The following is an 18,804-nucleotide window of genomic DNA, read 5'->3' as shown; positions in this document are numbered from 1 at the left end:
AGGCCAGCCGTAATAATAATAAGAGCTCACATTTTTATTTCTTGTATTTAATTAATTAACTTCTTTATTTTGCTTCTTCTTCTTTTTTTTTTTTTTAGGGCCACACATGCAGCATATGGAAGTTCCCAGGCTAAGGGTTGAATCAGAGCTACAGCTGCCGGCCTCCACCACAGCGCATAGCAACGCCGGATCCTTAACCCACTGAGTGAGGCCAGGGATGGAACCTGCATCCTCATGGATACTAGTCGGGTTTGTTTCCACTGAGTCATGAGGGGACCTCCAGAGCTCACATTAAAAAAAAAAATAGTTTTATGGTCGTAGAGTTGATTTACAAGGTTGCAATAATTTCTGCTGTACCACAAGGTGTCCATTCTCTTTCAGATTCTTCGCCCACATAGATGATCACAGAATGCAGGGTAGTGTTCTCTCTGCTATACAGCAGGTCCCCATTGGCCAATCATTCCACATACGTCCGTGTGCATATGCCAGTCCCAAACCCCCAGTCCACCCCCCACACACACCTGTCCCCTTCGGTAACCCTAACCCTTTTCAAAGTCTGAGTCTGTTTCTGTTCTGCAAATAAGTTCATCCTTATTTTGTATCCCTTTTTTATAGATTCCACGTATAAGTGATATCATATAATGTTTGTCTTTCACTGTCTAAGAGCTCACATTAATTGAGCACTAATGAGAGTTAAATACTTTAGTCGCATCATTTTCCTTAAACCTTCAAAAATCCTGTAAGCTAGGTGCTCTTATCATCTTCTGAAGCTCAGAGAGGTTATGTAAATCAGCCAGCTGGTCCGCGGCCGAGGTGGGATTTGAGATTTGAACCCCACGTCTGGTTGACACCAGCCCTTGAGTTCAAAAGCATTGTACTGTTCAGTGTCACGGAGGAGGTTTCATAAATGAGGTGGGATGTGAGTAAGGCTTTGAAGGGTGGGTGGGACTCACCTAGGGAGAGAGGACATTTGGAAAGAAGGGATCAACATGTTTGAAGGGACTCAAGAGAGACTGGGGGATGGACCCAGGGGATGATGAAATATATATAAGGCTGGTGAGCTGGGGTGGGGTCATGTTTTGGAGAGCCTTGAAAGGAACTCATGACTTGATGCAGTAAGAATTAGGGAGATGTCGGGAAGTTTGTTTGTTTGTTTTTGCTTTTTAGGGCTGCCCCCACAGCACATGGAGGTTCCCAGGCCAGGGGTCGAATCCGAGCCACAGCTGTTGGCCTTCGCCACAGCCACAGCCATGCAGGATCTGAGCCTTGTCTGTGACCCACACCACAGCTCACGGCAACGCCGGATCCTTAACCCACTGAGTGGGTCCAGGGATCGAGCCTGCATCCTCATGGATGCTAGTCAGATTTGTTTCCACTGTGCCACGATGGGAACTCCAAGAAGCTCTGAACAAAGAAGAACATGGCAGAGCCTGTACTCATCTCCTGGTGTGCCCTACCTGGGTCCTTGAGCCAGTCCCCATCTCACTTTTTCTTGCTTGTCCCCTTGTCCAGCTGTCAGCATATTTAATTTTTTTTCCTGCACTCATGGCACATGGAAGTTCCCAGGCCAGGGGTGGAATCCGAGCCACAGCTCTGCACAGCTGTGGCAATGCTGGATCCTTAACCCACTGCACCCAGCCAGGGATCAAACCCATGCCTCCACGGCGACCTGAATCACCTGAGCCACTGCAGTTGTATTCTTTCTTTCTTTCTTTTTTTTTTTTATTTTTTATGTCTTTTGTCTTTTTAGGGCCGCACCCGAGGCACATGGAGGTTCCCAGGCTAGGGGTTGAATCGGAACTATAGCTGCTGGCCTACACCACAGCCACAGCAATGCCAGATCCGAGCCACGTCTGCGACCTATACCATAGCTCACGGCAATGCCAGATCCTTAACCCACTGAGCCAGGTCAGGGATCAAACCCGCAACCTCATGGTTCCTAGTCGGGTTTGTTAACCACTGAGCCATGACGGGAACTCCTTTTTTTCGTTTTTTGTTTTTTTTTTGCAGTCATATTCTTAACTAGCCACAGTGGGAACCCCATACTTAACTATTTTTTTAAACTTTAAAGAAATTTTATTGAAGTATAGTTGATTTTCAATGTTGTATTAATTTCCTTTTCATGTTACTTTCCATTATGTTTTATCATAGGATAGTGAATATAGTTCCCTGTGCTCTGCAGTAGGCCCAAGTTGTTTATCTGTTCTATATGTACTAGTTTGCATTTTGCTAATCCCAAATTTCCAACCCATCCCTCCCCCACCCCCCTTGGCAACCATGGGTCTATTCTCTGTGTCCCTTGGTCTGTTTCTTTTCTATGGAAAGGTTCATTTTGTGCCATATTTTAGATTCCAGATAGAAGTGACATCTTATGGTATTTGTCTTTCTCTTTCTGACTTCATTTAGCATGAGAATCTCTAGTTGCATCCATATTGCTGCAAATGGCATTGTTTCATTTTTATGGCTAAGTAATATGCCATTGCGTGTGTGTGTGTGTGTGTGTGTGTGTGTGTGTGTGTGTGTGTGTGTATACCATAGTACACCACATCTTTATCCTTTCCTCTTTTGATGGACATTTAGGTTGTTTCCATGTCCTGGCTATTTATTGTAAATAGTGCTGTGATGAATATAGGGGTGCACGTATCTTTTCCAATTAGAGTTTTGTCTGGATATAGCATATCTAATTCTTGTTTTAAAATTTTCTGAATCTTGGAGTTCCTGTTGTGGCTCAGTGGTTAACGAATCTGACTAGGAACCATGAGGTTTCGGGTTTGATCCCTGGCCTTGCTCAGTGGGTTAAAGATACGGCATTGCCGTGAGCTGTGGTGTAGGTCACAGACACGGCTTGGATCCCAAATTGCTGTGGTTCTGGTGTAGGCTGGTGGCTACAGCTCCGATTAGACCCCTAGCCTGGGAACCTCCATATGCCACGGGAGCGGCCCAAGAAAAGGCAAAAAGACAAAAATAACTAACTATCTAACTAAAATTTTCTGACTCTTTGGAGAACACTGGGTACGTGCAACCAAGCAGAAGGAGAAAGCCAGGGGTCCTGAGTCATGTTCAGCCCTAGATGGGTGTGCTTCAGCCTGTACCATAGTTTAAAAAACAATCAAATTAGGGGCCAACACTGAAAACCAAAGCGCTCAATAAAAGTCAGGATTTCCAGCTTCTCTTGAAATGTCAGAAGGTGTGGTCTGAGTTTTGCCAATAGAGGGCAGAGCTGTGCGGTGCTGACTGCTTTAGCTGGGGTCGCATCCCCCATGTCCTGGGCTGTAACCTGACCCTGTGGGCCCCAGACCCCTGCTCTAGGGAAACTAGCCCCCAATCAGGAAGATTCTGATTTAGGATTAACTTCCTGTCTTACTGTGTAAATAGGGAATTATCGAACCTGCTGTAGAACTGACTCTGCAACGCGAATAATTGTAACCTACAGGAATGCTGTGGCCATCGTGGGGAGGGCCTCCTGGCCGGGAACTGAGCATTATCTGTACGTGGTAGCTTTCTTCTGGGCTAGGGTTTCGAAGCCCGCTCTGCTAGGGTCCCCAAAAGACCGTCTGGCGCGCCTTGCTTGGATTCAGGTTTTCTTTCTGCTGAATGCTTAGTGTGAATAGGACCTGAGTCCAAATGATGAAAAGAGTTCAGGGGGAAAAACCAACTCAGAAATGATGACCTAGGAAATCCCTGTGTGGCACAGTGGGTTAGGGAGCTGGCATTGCCGCAGCTGTGCCATAGGTTGTAACTGCAGTGTGGGTTCCATCCCTGGCCGGGGAACTTTCACATGCCACGGGTGCGGCCAAACAAAGAAATGAAGACCAAAAAACTAACGTGTTAGAAAGGTTAAGCTGGAAGGCACTGAAGGCAACTCCGTATGTTCTAGAAGGACAGGTATGAGCCATTTCCGTGCTGGCGTTTGGGGTGAGCGGTCTTCATTGTGCAAGTCTGTTCAGGCACTTGGGACATTTAGCAGCTCTGGCCCCCTGCTCAGCAGTGACAGTGGTGCCTGTCGCTGTGTGCCACTCACTGTGACAACTACTGTCAACTGTAGCTATGTGCAACCCACCGCTCTTAAAGGGTCCAGCGCCAGAGCGCATTTGAAAACCACTGAGGTCTATTCCCAGGGATTCTAACACGCGTTTCATGTGGAAGAGGGTTAAACCCAGTCTCACTTCTCTGTGGCCCAAAGCATCCTGCGTTTCTCATGGCATTCACTGTTTTCTTCCTCAGATGGCAGGTCACTGTCTTAATTCTGTTCTCTTTCTAGGCTCAGTTCTCTGAGGGTAAGTCATCACTGTAGCCTATGAAGTGCCTTAAACGGAGGTGCACTTGGCTGATCTCTGTGCTCACTGATTAAAGGTAGAAGCTCTAGGAACCTTCAAAGGACCAGCAAGTCTGTATTAGCATTTCACTAGTCATCTCCAGGTGCTATTTACTATTAGTATTTTCAATGTGGAAATAACACATTTTTTTAAATATTGAAGTATAGTTGATTTACAGGGTCATATTAGTTTCAGGTGTACAGCAAAGTGATTCAATTATATATATATACACAGGCAGTTATACACATATATACATATATATACATTCAGTTATACATATATATACACACACATTCTTTTTCATATTCTTTTAAATTATGGTTTATTACAAGATATTGAATATACTTCCCTGTGCTATACAGTAGGACCTTGTCGTTTATATTATATGTAGTGTCGTGAAGAATGTCTGCATGTATATGTGTAACTGGGTCACCTTGCTATATAGTAGAAAATTGACAAAACACTGTAAACCAGCTATAATGGAAAAAATAAAAATCAGTATATGTAGTGGTGTGTATCTGTTAATCCCAAACTCCTAATTTATCCTTCCTCCTGCCATAAATGTGTCTTCTATGTCTGTGAGTCTATTTTTTTAATTTAAATATAGTTGATTTACGGAGTTCCCCTCCTGGCTCAGTGGTTAATGAATCCGACTAGGAACCATGAGGTTGTGGGTTTGAACCCTGGCCTTGCTCAGTGGGTTAAGGATCCGGCGTTGCCATGAGCTGTGGTGTAGGTCACAGACGCGGCTTGGATCTTGCGTTGCTGTGGCTGTGGCGTAGGCTGGCACCTACAGCTCCGATTAGACCCCTAACCTGGGAATCTCCATATGCCGTGGGTGCAGCCCCAGAAAAGACAAAAAGACAAAAAAATATATATATATATATAGTTTATTTACAATGTTTCTTCAGTTTCTGTTGTACAGCAAAGTGAGTCTGTTTTATTTTTTAATTTTTTTTATTCAATGAATTTATCACATCTGTAGTTGCATAATGAGCATAATCTGATTTCACAGGCTTTCCATTCCACAGCCCAGGCACATCCCCCCACCCCTCAAACTGTCTCCTCCGGAGACCATAAGTTTTTCAATGTCTGTGAGTCAGCATCTGTTTTGCAAAGAAGTTCAGTCTGTCCTTTTTTCAGATTCCGCATGTCAGTGATAGCATGTGATGTTGGTGCATCATTGTATGGCTGACTTCACTTAGCATGATAATTTATTTCTAGGTCCATCCATGTTGCTAAAAATGCTGGTATTTCGTTCCTTTTAATGGCTGAGTAATATTCCATTGTGTATATGTACCACATCTTCTTTATCCACTCCTCTGTCGATGGACATTTAGGTTGTTTCCAAGTCTTGGCTATTGCAAAGAGTGCTGCAATGAACATCGGAGTACTTGTGTCTTTGCGAGTCCTGGTTTTCTCTGGATAGATGCCCAGGAGTGGGATTGCTGGATCAAATGGTAATTCTGTTTTTAGTTTCCTGAGGAATCACAGTGGTTGCACCAATTTACAAACCCACCAAGAGTGTACTAGGGTTCCTTTTTCTCCACCCCCTCTCCAGCACTTCTTGTTTGTAGACTTTTGGATGACGGCCATTCTGGCCGGTGGAAGGTGGTACCTCAGAGTGGTTTCGATTTGCATGTCTCTAATAATGAGTGATGGTGAACATCTTTTCCTGTGTTTTTTGGCCATGTGTATGTCTTCTTTGGAGAACTGTCTGTTTAGATCTTCTGCCCATTTTTGGATGGGGTGGTTTGTTTTTTTTGGTATGGAGCGGCAGGAGGTATTTATAAATTTTGGAGATTAATCCCTAAAGTGAGTCTGTTTTAAATGTAGTTGATGAGCAGAGTTTCTGTTTCAGAAATTCTGAAATTCAGAAATTCAGAAACATTGTTGAGTTCCCATGATGTGCCAGGCCCTGTTCTAGGCTCTGAAGATAAAATAGTGAACCAGACAAACACAGCCCTACCTACCCTCAAGGAACTGACAGACTAAGGGGTGGAGTGGGGCAGATAAAAAAAGCAGGTTGATGGATCCACATGATAATTTGAGCATTTCGGTGTGACAGTGAAAATAAGATGGGCTGATACACTGCAAAGTGACAGGGGTGGGAGGAGTGCCATTTAAGACCGTGTTCTGGGAAGGCTTCTCTGAGCCGTGTTCTGGGAAGGAGGCGGCCACGAGAAGGGCAGAGGCTCTGAAGAGTGGACTGCGATGTGTTCGAGGAATAGTCAGGGCCAGTGTGACTGGGATGGAGAGGGCAAGGGTAGTAGGGAGAAGGGCACAGGATGGGAAGGAAGAGGTGGCCAGGCGTTGTATTGGAGGGGAAATAGTTTGGATTTGGTTCAAAGTGTGATGGGAAGCCACGGAGGATTTTGAACAGAGGAGCAGCAGTGCCATCAGAGTTAAGGTTTAAAAAAAAAAAAAATCACCTTGGAGTTCCCATCGTGGCTCAGTGGTTAACGAATCTGACTAGGAACCATGAGGTTGCAGGTTCGATCCCTGGCCTCGCTCAGTGGGTTAAGGATCCAGCGTTGCCGTGAGCTGTGTTGTAGGTCGCAGATATGGCTCAAATCTGGTGCTGATGTGGCTGTGGTGTGGGCCTGCAGCTACAGCTCCGATTAGAGCCTTGGCCTGGGGACTTCCATATGCTGCGGGTGTGGACCTAAAAAGACAAAAAAAAAAAAAAAAAAGTCACCTTGACCATTGTGTAGCTTGGACTTTACGGGGTGGGGGGGGGCAATGATGGGAGGAGAGAGCGGTGGTGGTGGTGTAATAATCCAGGTGGGAGATGATGGCGACTTGGACTCAGGGAGTAGCTGTGAAGACGGAGATAAATTTGGAACATCTGGTAAAGGCGGGCTCAGAAGGACTTGCTGAAGGACTGGGTCCGAGAGGAGGGGAGGAAGAACGCCTGGTTCTGAGCCTGAGCACCTTAGTGGGTGCCACTATTTAGGGAGATAGGAGTCACTGGGTTGAGGGGCAGGTTTGTGGCGGGGTGGGGGGATGGGAATTGAGATTGAGATGCAGATGGAACATCCAGCTTGGAGACATTGTCTAGGCGGTTGAATATCAATGTCAGGGTTGACGGGAGCTTCAGCCCCAGAAAAATGAAATGCAAATTAGAGCCACTGTAAGTTGCCTTTATATACTAACAAAGGTAGCAGAAATCAGAATGATAAGGATCCTATGTGAACAGGGCTGCAAGGAAAGCAGGCACATTAATCCTGCTGATGGCACAATAAACTGATTTTATCTTTTAGGAGAACAACTTGACAATATGTAATGAGCCGTATAAACATACTCCTATCCTTTGACATGGGACTATATTTTGAGGAAATAGTTTTTTTTAAAGATCTGTACAAAGATTTCTGTTAGTGGTGCCCTTTCTCATACTAGTAGTACAATTTTAGAGTAGTGCTCTTTCAAAAAAAAAACTGGAAGGCATAACACTAACTAAATATATAGTAACTCTGTAGAGTTTCTATAGACTTTCTTTCTGTATAGAATTTCTACAGAAGTTTAATGTAGGCATGAAAAGTGAGAAATGGGTTGGCCACACTGATATCTGTAATTGTTATTAAATAGGTGCAAAACCCAGGTCATGGGAGTTCCCGTTGTGGCTCAGGGGTTAACGAGCCGGACTAGCATCCGTGAGGATGTGGGTTTGATCCCTGGCCTCGATCAGTGGGTTACGGATCTGGCGTTCCCGTGAGCTGGGGTGTAGGTCACAGACACGGCTCGGATCCTGTGTTGCTGTGGCTGTGGTATAGGCCGGCAGCTGCTCCTAGCCTGGAAACCTCCATATGCCTCTGGTGCGGCCCTAAAAAAAAAAGACCAAAAAAAAAAAAAAAAAAAAAAAAGACACACACACAAAAAAAACCCAGGTCATGATGGATACTTCACAGGTGCCACTGTGCAAACCTCACAGAGTTCATGCTGAAAATTGTAAATGTGAATGTACAATGCTTTTTTTTTTAACCTACTTAATTGGCTTTTGACTTTGTGCCTCTTTCTCTCTGGCAGTGTTCCATGGTCAGGATGCTATGACACCGTGATCCACCCTGAAGAGTTCACAAGAATTGTGGCTTCTCCAGTGTTTCTTCGCTTGATCACATTCTCACCAGAAGGTATTGAGTAATATCCTATTCTGTGGGACTTGTAGTCAAATAAGTTTACCTTGGGATTTTAAGAAGGTTGAGATATAGTACAGCTCTCAGAAACTGCTTAGGAGTGCAAAGCACCGTCCCCATGTAAAGGCTGCTTTCCCCCTGTAGGTGGCGACTGTGGGCAGGAATTTTGCTGGTAATTTTCAGGCTGTAAAGATAAAACCAAGACGGAAAACACTGGTGGCTTGTTGATAAGCATTTCCCACAAATAATGCTCTGACTGTTCAGTGAATGAGGCCAAAGTGCAGAAGATACTCAGCGACATTCCTTTAAATCCTTGATAGCGGGAAGTTCCCATCGTGGCACAGTGGTTAATGAATCCGACTAGGAACCATGAGATTGAGGGTTCGATCCCTGGCCTCGATCCCGGTGGGTTAAGGATTTGGTGTTGCCGTGAGTTATGATGTAGGTTGCAGACGCGGCTCGGATCCCACGTTGCTATGGCTGTGGCGTAGGCCGGCGGCTACAGCTCCGATGAGACCCCTAGCCTGGAAACCTCTTTACGCCGGGGGAGCAGCCCTAGGAAAAAACAAATCCCTGATAGCTTTTTTTTTTTTAATATGAAGAAGAAAAAGCAACGAGTCTACATAATAGCGTTGTAGTAAAGGAATCCAAGGTTTAAAGCTGTACTCCTGCCTGCACGTGACTAGAGAGGGGTGTTCTGCAACAAAACTTTTCGCAGCGCTAAAAGGGGGGCGGGGCGCAAAAGACTAAACGATGGGTCAGACAGGTCTGCCCACTGCCCTGTGCATATTTGAAAACAGGGCTCCCTCTCTTGCAACCCTAGAGTGACTCTTGTACTCACTAACAGAGAGGGTCATGTAAGTGCATTTGCGTAGAAAAGCTGAACACGAACCTTTATTTAGGCAAATTTATTTCTTTTTATTTTTTAATTGACATAGAGTCAATTTACAATATTGTGTTGGTTTCAGGTGTACAGCATAGTGATTCAGTATTTATTTGTTTTTAGGGCTACACCCATGGCGTATGGGGGTTCCCAGACTAGGGGTCCAGTCGGAGCTGTGGCTGCCGGCCTACACTAGAGCCGCAGCAACGCCGCATCCGAGCTGTGTCTGCGACGTACACCACAGCTCACGGCAACGCCGGACCCTTAACCCACCGAGTGAGGCCCAGGGATTGAACCTGAAACCTCATGGATGCTAGTCAGATTCGTTTCCACTGAGCCCCGACGGGAAATCCGATTCAGTGTTTTTGCAGATTATCTTCCATTATAGGCTATCACAAAATATTGTGCATAATTCTCTGTGCTATACGGGAAACCCTTGCTGCTTATCTATTTTATGTATAGTAGTTTGTATATGTTAATCTCATACCTCTAATTTGTCCCCCACCCCCCTTTCCCCTTTGGTAACCATAAGTTTGTTTTCTGTGAGTCTGCTTCTGTTTTGTATATAGATTCACTTGTATTATTTGTTAGATTCCACATATAAGTGATATTTGTCTTTCTCTGTCTTATTTCATTAAGCATAATATTCTCTAGGTCCCAACGCAGTACTGCAAATGGCCATGTTTCACTCTTTTTTACGGCTGAGTAATTGGGTTAATTTATTTTTATTAGCCTCAGAAATACTTTGCTTTCACCAACATTATCACATAAAGGAAACATTTGTATGATCTTTTAAAATGGGGAAACAGGGAGTACCTGTCGTGGTGCAGCGGAAACGAATCTGACGAGGAACCATGAGGTTGCGGGTTCAATCCTGGTCTCACACAGTGGGTCAAGGATCTGGCGTTGCCGTGAGCTGTGCTGTAGGTCGCAGATGTGGCTCAGATCTGGCGTGACTGTGACTGCAGCGTGGGCCAGCGACTATGGCTCCAATTCGACCCCTAGCCTGGAAAGTTCCATATGCCACAGGTGCGGCCCTAAAAAGGACCAAAGACATAAATAAATAAATAAACAAAATAAAATGGGGAAACAAAACCAAGAAATTAAGTTGCCCAAAGCGATGAATTAACATGAATCCAGTTTTCTTCAGCTGCAGCTCTGATTCGACCTCTAGCCTGGGAACCTCCATATGCCATGGGTGTGGCCCTTAAAAGACAAAAGACAAAAAACAACCAAAATCAAGATTTCCCAAACTAAATTCTACCTCTGAGTAGATTTTCTTTGAGTGCAGGTAGAAGAGATCCTCTCTCAGTAGGACTCCAGTATTTCATGGTCACAAATTTATCATTGCTACATGGCTGCGGGTCTCCAAAAGTCACTTCCTGTCTGTCCTGAAAGCCTCCAGTGCCCCAGTGAGCGCTTTAGGACCATCTTAATTTGAGAATTTAGTCATTTGATGGGTCCTGTATTGGATATGTTCCTATTATTGCAACACTGTATGCTGCTCATTTTAATGATGCAATTTAAAAATTCTTCAGGGAGTTCCCGTCGTGGCACAGTGGTTAACAAATCTGACTAGGAACCATGAGGTTGCGGGTTCAATCCCTGGCCTCGCTCAGTGGGTTAAGGATCTAGCGCTGCCGTGAGCTGTGGTGTAGGTCGCAAACGAGGCTTGGATCCCGCGTTGCTGTGGCTCCAGCGTAGGCCATGTGGCTACAGCTCTGATTAGACCCCTAGCCTGGGAACCTTCATGTGCAGCGGTAGCGGCCCTATAAAAGGCAAAAAGACAAAAATAAACAAATAAATAAAAATAAAAATTTTCAAGATCAGAGCATGTGGTCAGCCTCAGTTGAAAATGGTTGTTTGGGTTAATGATGTGTCAAAACACATCCGTGTTGTCAATGACCTCTTGACTGAAAAACCAGGGAATATTTCTATTTGGTCAAGATTTACTGGGATTCTGTACTGGTTAGGAAGTTGGAAATGGGCCAGGTTGATTTGAACCAAATACATTTTGGCTGCTCTGCTGACAATAAATATGTTGATGTAACTATCATCTTAAGTGCTTTCAAAATGCCTTTAAGTTTCAAAAGCCCAAAGAAAAAAGAAAGGGAGCAAAGAACTACCTTGGTTTTTTTAAAAAATGTTTTTTATTATATAGTTGATTTACAGTGTTCTGTCAATTTCTTTTTTAAGAAATTTTTATTATAGTTGATTTACAATGTTGTGTTAATTTCTGCCGTACAGTAAAGTGACCCGGTCATTCACACATACACATTCTTGTTCTCATGTTATCCTCTATCCTGTAGGAAAGAACTGTTTTGAAAGAGAATACCGAGTTGTACAGATGGTCGTATTTTTTTTCCCCACTGTTTTTAAAAGAAACATGCCTCAATCCAAATGGCCTTGCTAGCACTCTGACAGAAAATATTTATAAGAGTGAGAAAAAAGGGAGAGAAAATGAATGAGGGATACTTTGCTCACAACTCAAGTGCTTTTTTTTTTTTTTTTTTTTTGTCTTTTCAGGGGCCGCACCCCTGGCATATGGAGGTTCTAGGGGTCCAATCCTACATCGTCTCAAATACCCTGTGTTCACCCTCAGCTAGGAAATCCTTATAACTTGCATTAACGTTACTAGATTCCTTGTCTCTCTAATCCGTGGAGATCAAGCCTCATGTCTTGTGCACCAATACGGCCTAATATAAAATAAGCACAAAAGACTATTGAATATGTATTAAATACATAAAAGAGGATAGCTATATAATTATCAAGGAAGGTAAGAGCCCAAGCTGTGGAATTAGCCTACACCACTGCCACAGCCACGCCAGATCCGAGCTGCGTCCTCAACCTACACCACAGCTCACGGCAACACTGGATCCTTAACCCACTGAGTAAGGCCAGGGATTGAATCCATATCTTCATGGATACTAGTTGGGTTCGTTACTGCTGAGCCACGACAGGAACTCCCACGCCTCAAGTGCTTTTAACGTTTTGGAGTCGTATTTCTGATCTAAAGCCCCTGAAGTATAACAGAGGCGTCTCTCTAGTGTCTTCTGAAACGAGAGAAGGTATTAGAGGAGCTTCAGATGCAGACCCTTGTAGAATTTATTTAATGTTCACCGCAAGTTCAAACAACCATTTTAGGTCTGTGGAAATATCTCAAAACTGTTTCCTTTTCTCTAATCTCTTATTCCACTGCTGCTTAGTCAGCTTTGCTACTAGGTATAGAAGCAAGGACAGTGAGGGGGTGCATGCCTAGAGAAAGCAGCTCTGTTTCTCTGAGAATCTGCTAGAAATGTTCTGGCATTGGGAACAGGTTGGGTGAAAAGCTATGTACACAAGATACTGCTGGAATGCACACTGTGTCAACATCCCTGGATAACTCTAATTTTTTTTTAAGGTTGGAGGAGCTCTCATTTGCCTCTGCAAAAGTGTTAAAGAACAAGTGATTTTTTTTTTTTTTGGTCTTTTTTTGCTATTTCTTGGTCTTGGGCCGCTCCCGCGGCATATGGAGATTCCCAGGCTAGGGGTCCAATTGGAGCTGTAGCCACCGGCCTACACCAGAGCCACAGCAACGCAGGATCTGAGCCGCGTCTGCAACCTACACCACAGCTCACGGCAACGCCAGATCGTTAACCCACTGAGCAAGGCCAGGGACCGAACCCGCAACCTCATGGTTCCTAGTCGGATTCGTTAACCACTGCGCCACGACGGGAACTCCGATAGTGCTGCTTTTTTAACCACAGGGCTAGAAGAAAGATGTGTGTATGTGTGGGGCCACTGGGGAGGTCATGGTGGTGGAACATACTAGAACATGGGACGAGTTAAAAATATTGATTAAAATTCAGGTTTTTGATAATTTATGGAAGCCATACCTATGCCTTTCCTTGCCATCAGGACTCTTTTTTTTTTTTCCTTTTTTTTTTTTTTTTTGGTCTTTTTAGGGCTGCACTTGCAGCATATGGAGGTTTCCAGGCTAGGGGTCAAACTGGAGCTGCAGCTGCTGGCCTACACCACAGCCACAGCAACGCTAGATCTGAGCTGTGCCTGCAACCTACACCACAGCTTATGGCAACGCCAGATTCTTATCCCACTGAGCGAGGCCAGGGATTAAACCCACATGGATCCTAGTCAGGTTTGTTAACCACTGAGCCAGGAAGGGTACTCCCCCTCAATTTTTAAAAAAGGATATTTAGAGGGCAAATTATGTTGTTCTAAAGAATCAATTTTAAATCATTCCCTAATAATTGGGTGGATATATTTTTATTAATACATAAAAATACACATAAAATGCATAACCGTATCTACTAAATAATATATCTAATTTAAAATAAATTACTTTTTTATTGAAGTATAGTTGATCATTTTGCATTAGTTTCGGGTATATAGCAAAGTGATTCAGTTATACATATATATGTATGTGTGTATATATATATTCTTTTTCAGATTCTTTTACATTATAGGTTATTATAAGATATTAAATATATTTCCCTGTGCTATACAGTAGATACTTGTTGTTTATTTATTTATTTATTTTTTTGTCTTTTTGCCATTTTCTTGGGCCGCTCCCGCAGCATATGGAGGTTCCCAGGCCAGGGGTCTAATCAGAGCTGTAGCTGCCGGCCTACACCATAGCCTCAGCAACGTGGGATCCAAGCCACGTCTGCGACCTACACCACAGCTCATGGCAATGCCGGGTCCTTAACCCACTGAGCAAGGCCAGGGATCAAACCCGCAACCTCATGGTTCCTAGTTGGATTCGTTAACCACTGCGCCACGACGGGAACTCCGTGTTTATGTTTTATATATAGTAATATGTATATGTTATTCCCAAACTTCTAACTTATCCCTCCTCTACCTTTCCCCTTTGGTAATCATACTTTTTTCCCCTATGTCCATGAGTCAGATTCTATTTTGTAAATAAGTTCATTTGTATCATTTTTTTAGTTTCCACATATAAGTGATATCATATGGTGTTTGTCTTTCTCTTTCTAACTTACTTCACTTAGTGTTATAATCTCTAGGTCCATCCATGTTGCTGCAAATGACATTATTTCATTCTTTTTTATGGCTGAGTAATATTCCATTGTATATATGCACAACTTCCTTATCCATTCATCTGTTGCTAGACATTTAGTTTGCTTCCATGTCTTGGCTATTGTATATAGTGCTACTGTGAACACTGGGCATGTATCTTTTTCAGTGAAAGTTTTGTCCAGATATATGCCCAGGAGTGGGATTGCTGGATCATCTCGTAGTGCTATTTTTGGTTTTTTAAGGAACCTCCATACTGTTCTCCATAGTGGTTGCACCAATTTACATTCCCACCAACAGTGTGCAAGCATTCCCTTTTCTCCACACCCTCTCCAACATTTATATGTAGAATTTTTGATGATGGTCATTCTGACTGGTGTGAGGTGATACCTCATTATAGTTTTGATTTGCATTTCTCTAATAATTAGTAAGGTCGAGCAATAGATTACTTTTTGAACATGTTTAAACAGGGTTAAAAACAAGGACTGTATGGGTAGAAAAGCACAAACTTTTTCAAACCTATTTTCAAGAGCGAGGCAGAGCCCTATATAGCTTTAACTAGATTCAAGAGTTGGCATATTTAAGCTTAGAGTCAAGAAAGTATCTTGATTTAGGAGTTCCTGTCATGGCCCAGTGGTTAACGAATCCGACTAGGAGCTATGAGGTTGCGGGTTCTGTCCCTGGCCTCTCTCAGTGGGTTAAGGATCCGGCATTGCAGATGCGACTCGGATCTGGTATTGCTGTGGCTGTGGTGTAGGCCGGCAGCTGCAGCTCTGATTCAACCCCTAGCCTGGGAACTTTCATATGCTGTGGGTGTGACCCTAAAAAGCAAAAAAAAAAAAAAAAGAAAGAAAAGAAAAGAAATAAAGTATCCTGATTTAGAAGAAAGCACCTGTTCAAGTTGAATATTGTATGTAACTATGAGTATTTTCCAGAAATGTCAGTCTGCTTTTGCTCTAAAATGAATCAGTGAAGACTTAAACATTCTGCGCTCAGATCCGTGTTTGCCGGGGCAGGGGAAAAATTACAAAGGGGCACGAAGAAGCTGGTGGGGTGATGGGCATTTTCACTCTCTTGATTGCAGTGATGGTTTCATAAGTATGTGAATATATGTCAAAACTCATCAAAATGTATACTTTTGATACATGTGCAGTTTATTATTTTATGAAACATAGTTTATCATATATTGATTATGCTCCAATAAAGTAGTTTTGGAAAATAACTTTTGCGGCTTATGGTGTAGCTAGTATTGAAGTAGCCATGTGCTCCTTTATTACCCAAAGTCCTATTCTCATCTCCCAGGCTTCAGGCAGGTCTCAGACAAACTTGGGTTGGACATTCACAGTGATGGCAGACAGAGGGGTGTTTTTGGAGTCTTTGACAGGGGAAAGAGTTGTTGTTGTATTGCTCTGCTTTGGTTCTTTTCTGGGGGACTTTCTATCAGCAGCTATAAACTGCTACCTTTTTTTTTTTAATTTTTATTTTTTGGCCGTGCCTGTGGCACGCAGATGTTCCAGTGCCAGGGTTTGAGTCCGCACTACAGTAGTGACCTGAGCCACAGCAGTGACAATGCCACATCCTCTAATCACTAGGCCAACCAGCGAACTCCCGAACTGCTTCCTTTTATTTATTTTTATTCATTTATTTTTTTTTACTCCTGCAACTGCGGCATATGGAAGTTCCTGGGCTAGGGGTCCAATCAGAACTGCAGCTGAGATCTGTGCCACAGCCATGGCAACACCAGATCTGAGCCGCATCCGTGAGCCGTGCCGCAGCTGGCGGCACCGCCGGATCCTTAACCCACTGAAGGAGGCCAGGAGTTGAACCCACATACTTACAGAGACTACATTGGGTCCTTAACCCACTGAGCTACAACAGAAACTCCCCGAATGGCTTCATTTTAATGGTTTATTATCATGTGAGTTTCCTCTTTTTAACTAAAAATTTAATAGAAAATACCACGTTTATTGTAAATATTCAAAAATTGAAACAATAAGAATACTCTCAATCCATTTCCTAGACAAAATATTTTTGATAGTTTGATGTACATCCTTCTAGACTTTATACAGAGGTCTGTGTGTATGTGTGTGTGTGCACGCGCGTGCATGTGCCCACTGTGCATGTGTATTTCTTTTACTTGTATTACTGTATTACTGTCTTCCTGGCAGTAATCCTCTTCCTTCCCCGCCGCTTTTGTGTTAGTGTTGGCTTGAGGCTTAGTTAAGGAAAAAGCATCACATTGAGAAGTCGTCATTACTAGGCACCGGGCACTGACTGGTCAATTTTCAGTTGATCTGGCAGAAGTTGCTGGTGACATTGCTGTAGTATCGAAGCCATGACCTACGTAAAAAGCTTACTTCTTGGTACACATTAGGTCCTCTATATTAAAAAAAATTTATTATAGTTAATTTAGAGTTTATAATTTATCGTTATTTATAGTTAGTTTACAATGTTCTGTCAATTTCTGCTGTACAGCAAAGCGACGCAGTCATGTCATATATACGTATGTATACTCATTCTTTTTCTCATATTATCTGCCATCATGTTCCATCACAAATGATTGGATATAGTTCCCCATATTTAAAAAAATAGGTCCTCTATATTTAAAAAAATAAGATTGGAAGATTAGCTTCCTATTGTGGGAGAGGATTTGAAGATGAAATCTTCATCAACATTGCATTTTAAAGCCTGTGACCAACAGGGCCAGAGAGAAGGGGTATCTAATTTGCTGCTGTTGCTGTGGTTGGGAAACACATTGAATCGGAGTTGAGGATTTTAAAGAAGGCCAGTTTTTTTTTTTTCTTCAATTTTTGAAAACAATTGAAAAAAATAAAATAAAAGGATCTGGCGTTTCCTCAGCTGTGGCATAGGTCACAGCTGTGGCTTGGATTTGATCCCTGGCCTGGGAACTTCCATATGCCATGGGTGTGGCCATTAAAAAACCCCAACCACTGGGTTCTCTTGGGAAAGTCAGAAAATAAATGCCTCTGAATCGAGGCATAGAGCCCTGTCACCAGTGGGCTGGCTGAACAAAGATAAACTCTAGAGCACAGGCCGTGGACAGGAAGGCCAGAGAGGCCTGCAGGTATGTTTATATGCACTTTGCAGTGCTTGTAAATTATTCCCATTGACTGCCAACTTCTGAAAATCCGATTTCTCATAAGGGCCTAGATGTCTGGCCTCTGGATGAATAGGAGGACATGGCCACGCTAGGCCCTCCCTCACGGAGGCTGCTGTGCCTTCAGATGGGGCATCTGCCTCTGCCCCTGCTCAGTGGTCTCTGCTCGCTGAGACCACCTTGTTGTTCACTGTGGTCATCTGAGTTGTGACCTCTGGTATAGAATTTACTGCTTGGTTTTGCTTTGGTGTGAGATGAAAGTGATAGCCATTTTTTTTTTTTTGTCAAAAATATAGCACCTAGGACTTCCTGGTGGCTCAGTGGGTTAAGGATCCAGCATTGTCGCTTCTGTGGCTTGGGCTGCTGCTGTGGCGCAGGTTCAATCCCTGGTCCAGGAGCTTCCGCATGCTGCAGGCACGGCCCAAAAAAAAAAAAAAAAAAAAGCACGTTAAACACTGTAAAATACCATTTGACTCATTTCCCTCCAATTTTGATGAGATCCTTTGTTACACCTCAGGAAAGTGGAGATCAGGCTAAAAACAGAAACTGTTTCTTTGTGTAGAAGTCATTTTTGGTAAGGATATGAGGATATATCTAATCTCAAGGGGTTGATGATTTTTAGTCATCTTCATGAATATACTTTTAAGTGGAAGGGAAAATGGTAGTTTTAAATAAAATCCATTTACTTTCAAATGAGTGGTTAAAAATTCATCTGTTAACAGTGTAAGTCAGCAAGAAGTTTTATGAAAACCACTTTGAAAAAAAAAAAAAAAAAACAGAACTCAGAGTTCCTGTCATGGCTCAGTAGTTAATGAATCCGACTAGGAACCATGAGGTTGTGGGTTCGATCCCTAGCCTTGCTCAGTGGGTTAAGCAAGCCTTGCTCACAGTGTTGCCGTGAGCTGTGGTGTAGGTTGCAGACGTGGCTCAGATCTGGCGTTGCTGTGGCTCTGGTGTAGGCCAGCAGCTACAGCTCTGATTCGACCCCTAGCCTGGGAACCTCCACAGGCCACAGGAGCGGCCCTAGAAAAGGCAAAAAGACAAAAAAAAAAAAAAAAACCCAAAAAACAAAAACAGAACTCAATTTCTAAACTTCATTCCTATGTAATACATAGTTTTGACAAAATTGTATCTAAAATGACACTGCAATAAGCAGCTTTGAACATGTTCTTTTCTTATTTTTAATTATGTCCTTAGGATGCTTTTCTAGATGAGGTTACTGGATCAAAGGGGATGAGCATTTTTATGGTTCTTGGACTGTTATTCTAAAAAAGATGTAATCAATTTTCACTATCCCTAGCAAGATATGAAGGTGCCTAG

General features: G+C 43.2%; 1 protein-coding gene across 5 annotated transcripts in view; it reads left to right on the top strand.

Annotated features, from left to right (window-relative positions):
- The window catches only part of AKAP17B (A-kinase anchoring protein 17B), a 36,034-nt gene that overhangs the window by 2,408 nt on the left and 14,822 nt on the right, over nt 1-18,804 (top strand). For all 5 annotated transcript variants that reach the window (XM_085008281.1, XM_085008280.1, XM_085008279.1 and 2 more), the window contains one exon: nt 8,343-8,446. The gene's annotated coding sequence lies outside the window, so the exon portion shown is untranslated. The remainder of the gene's footprint in view (nt 1-8,342; nt 8,447-18,804) is intronic.

Source organism: Sus scrofa, chromosome X (assembly GCF_054392235.1).
Source record: "Sus scrofa isolate SSC_HxYL_T2T_F1_AM1 chromosome X, Sscrofa_HxYL_maternal_Yorkshire_Landrace_v2.0, whole genome shotgun sequence".
NCBI classification, from domain to species: Eukaryota; Metazoa; Chordata; class Mammalia; order Artiodactyla; family Suidae; genus Sus; species Sus scrofa.
The sequence above is the reverse complement of the archived record's forward strand: the minus strand, read 5'-3'. Positions and strand labels throughout refer to the sequence as shown.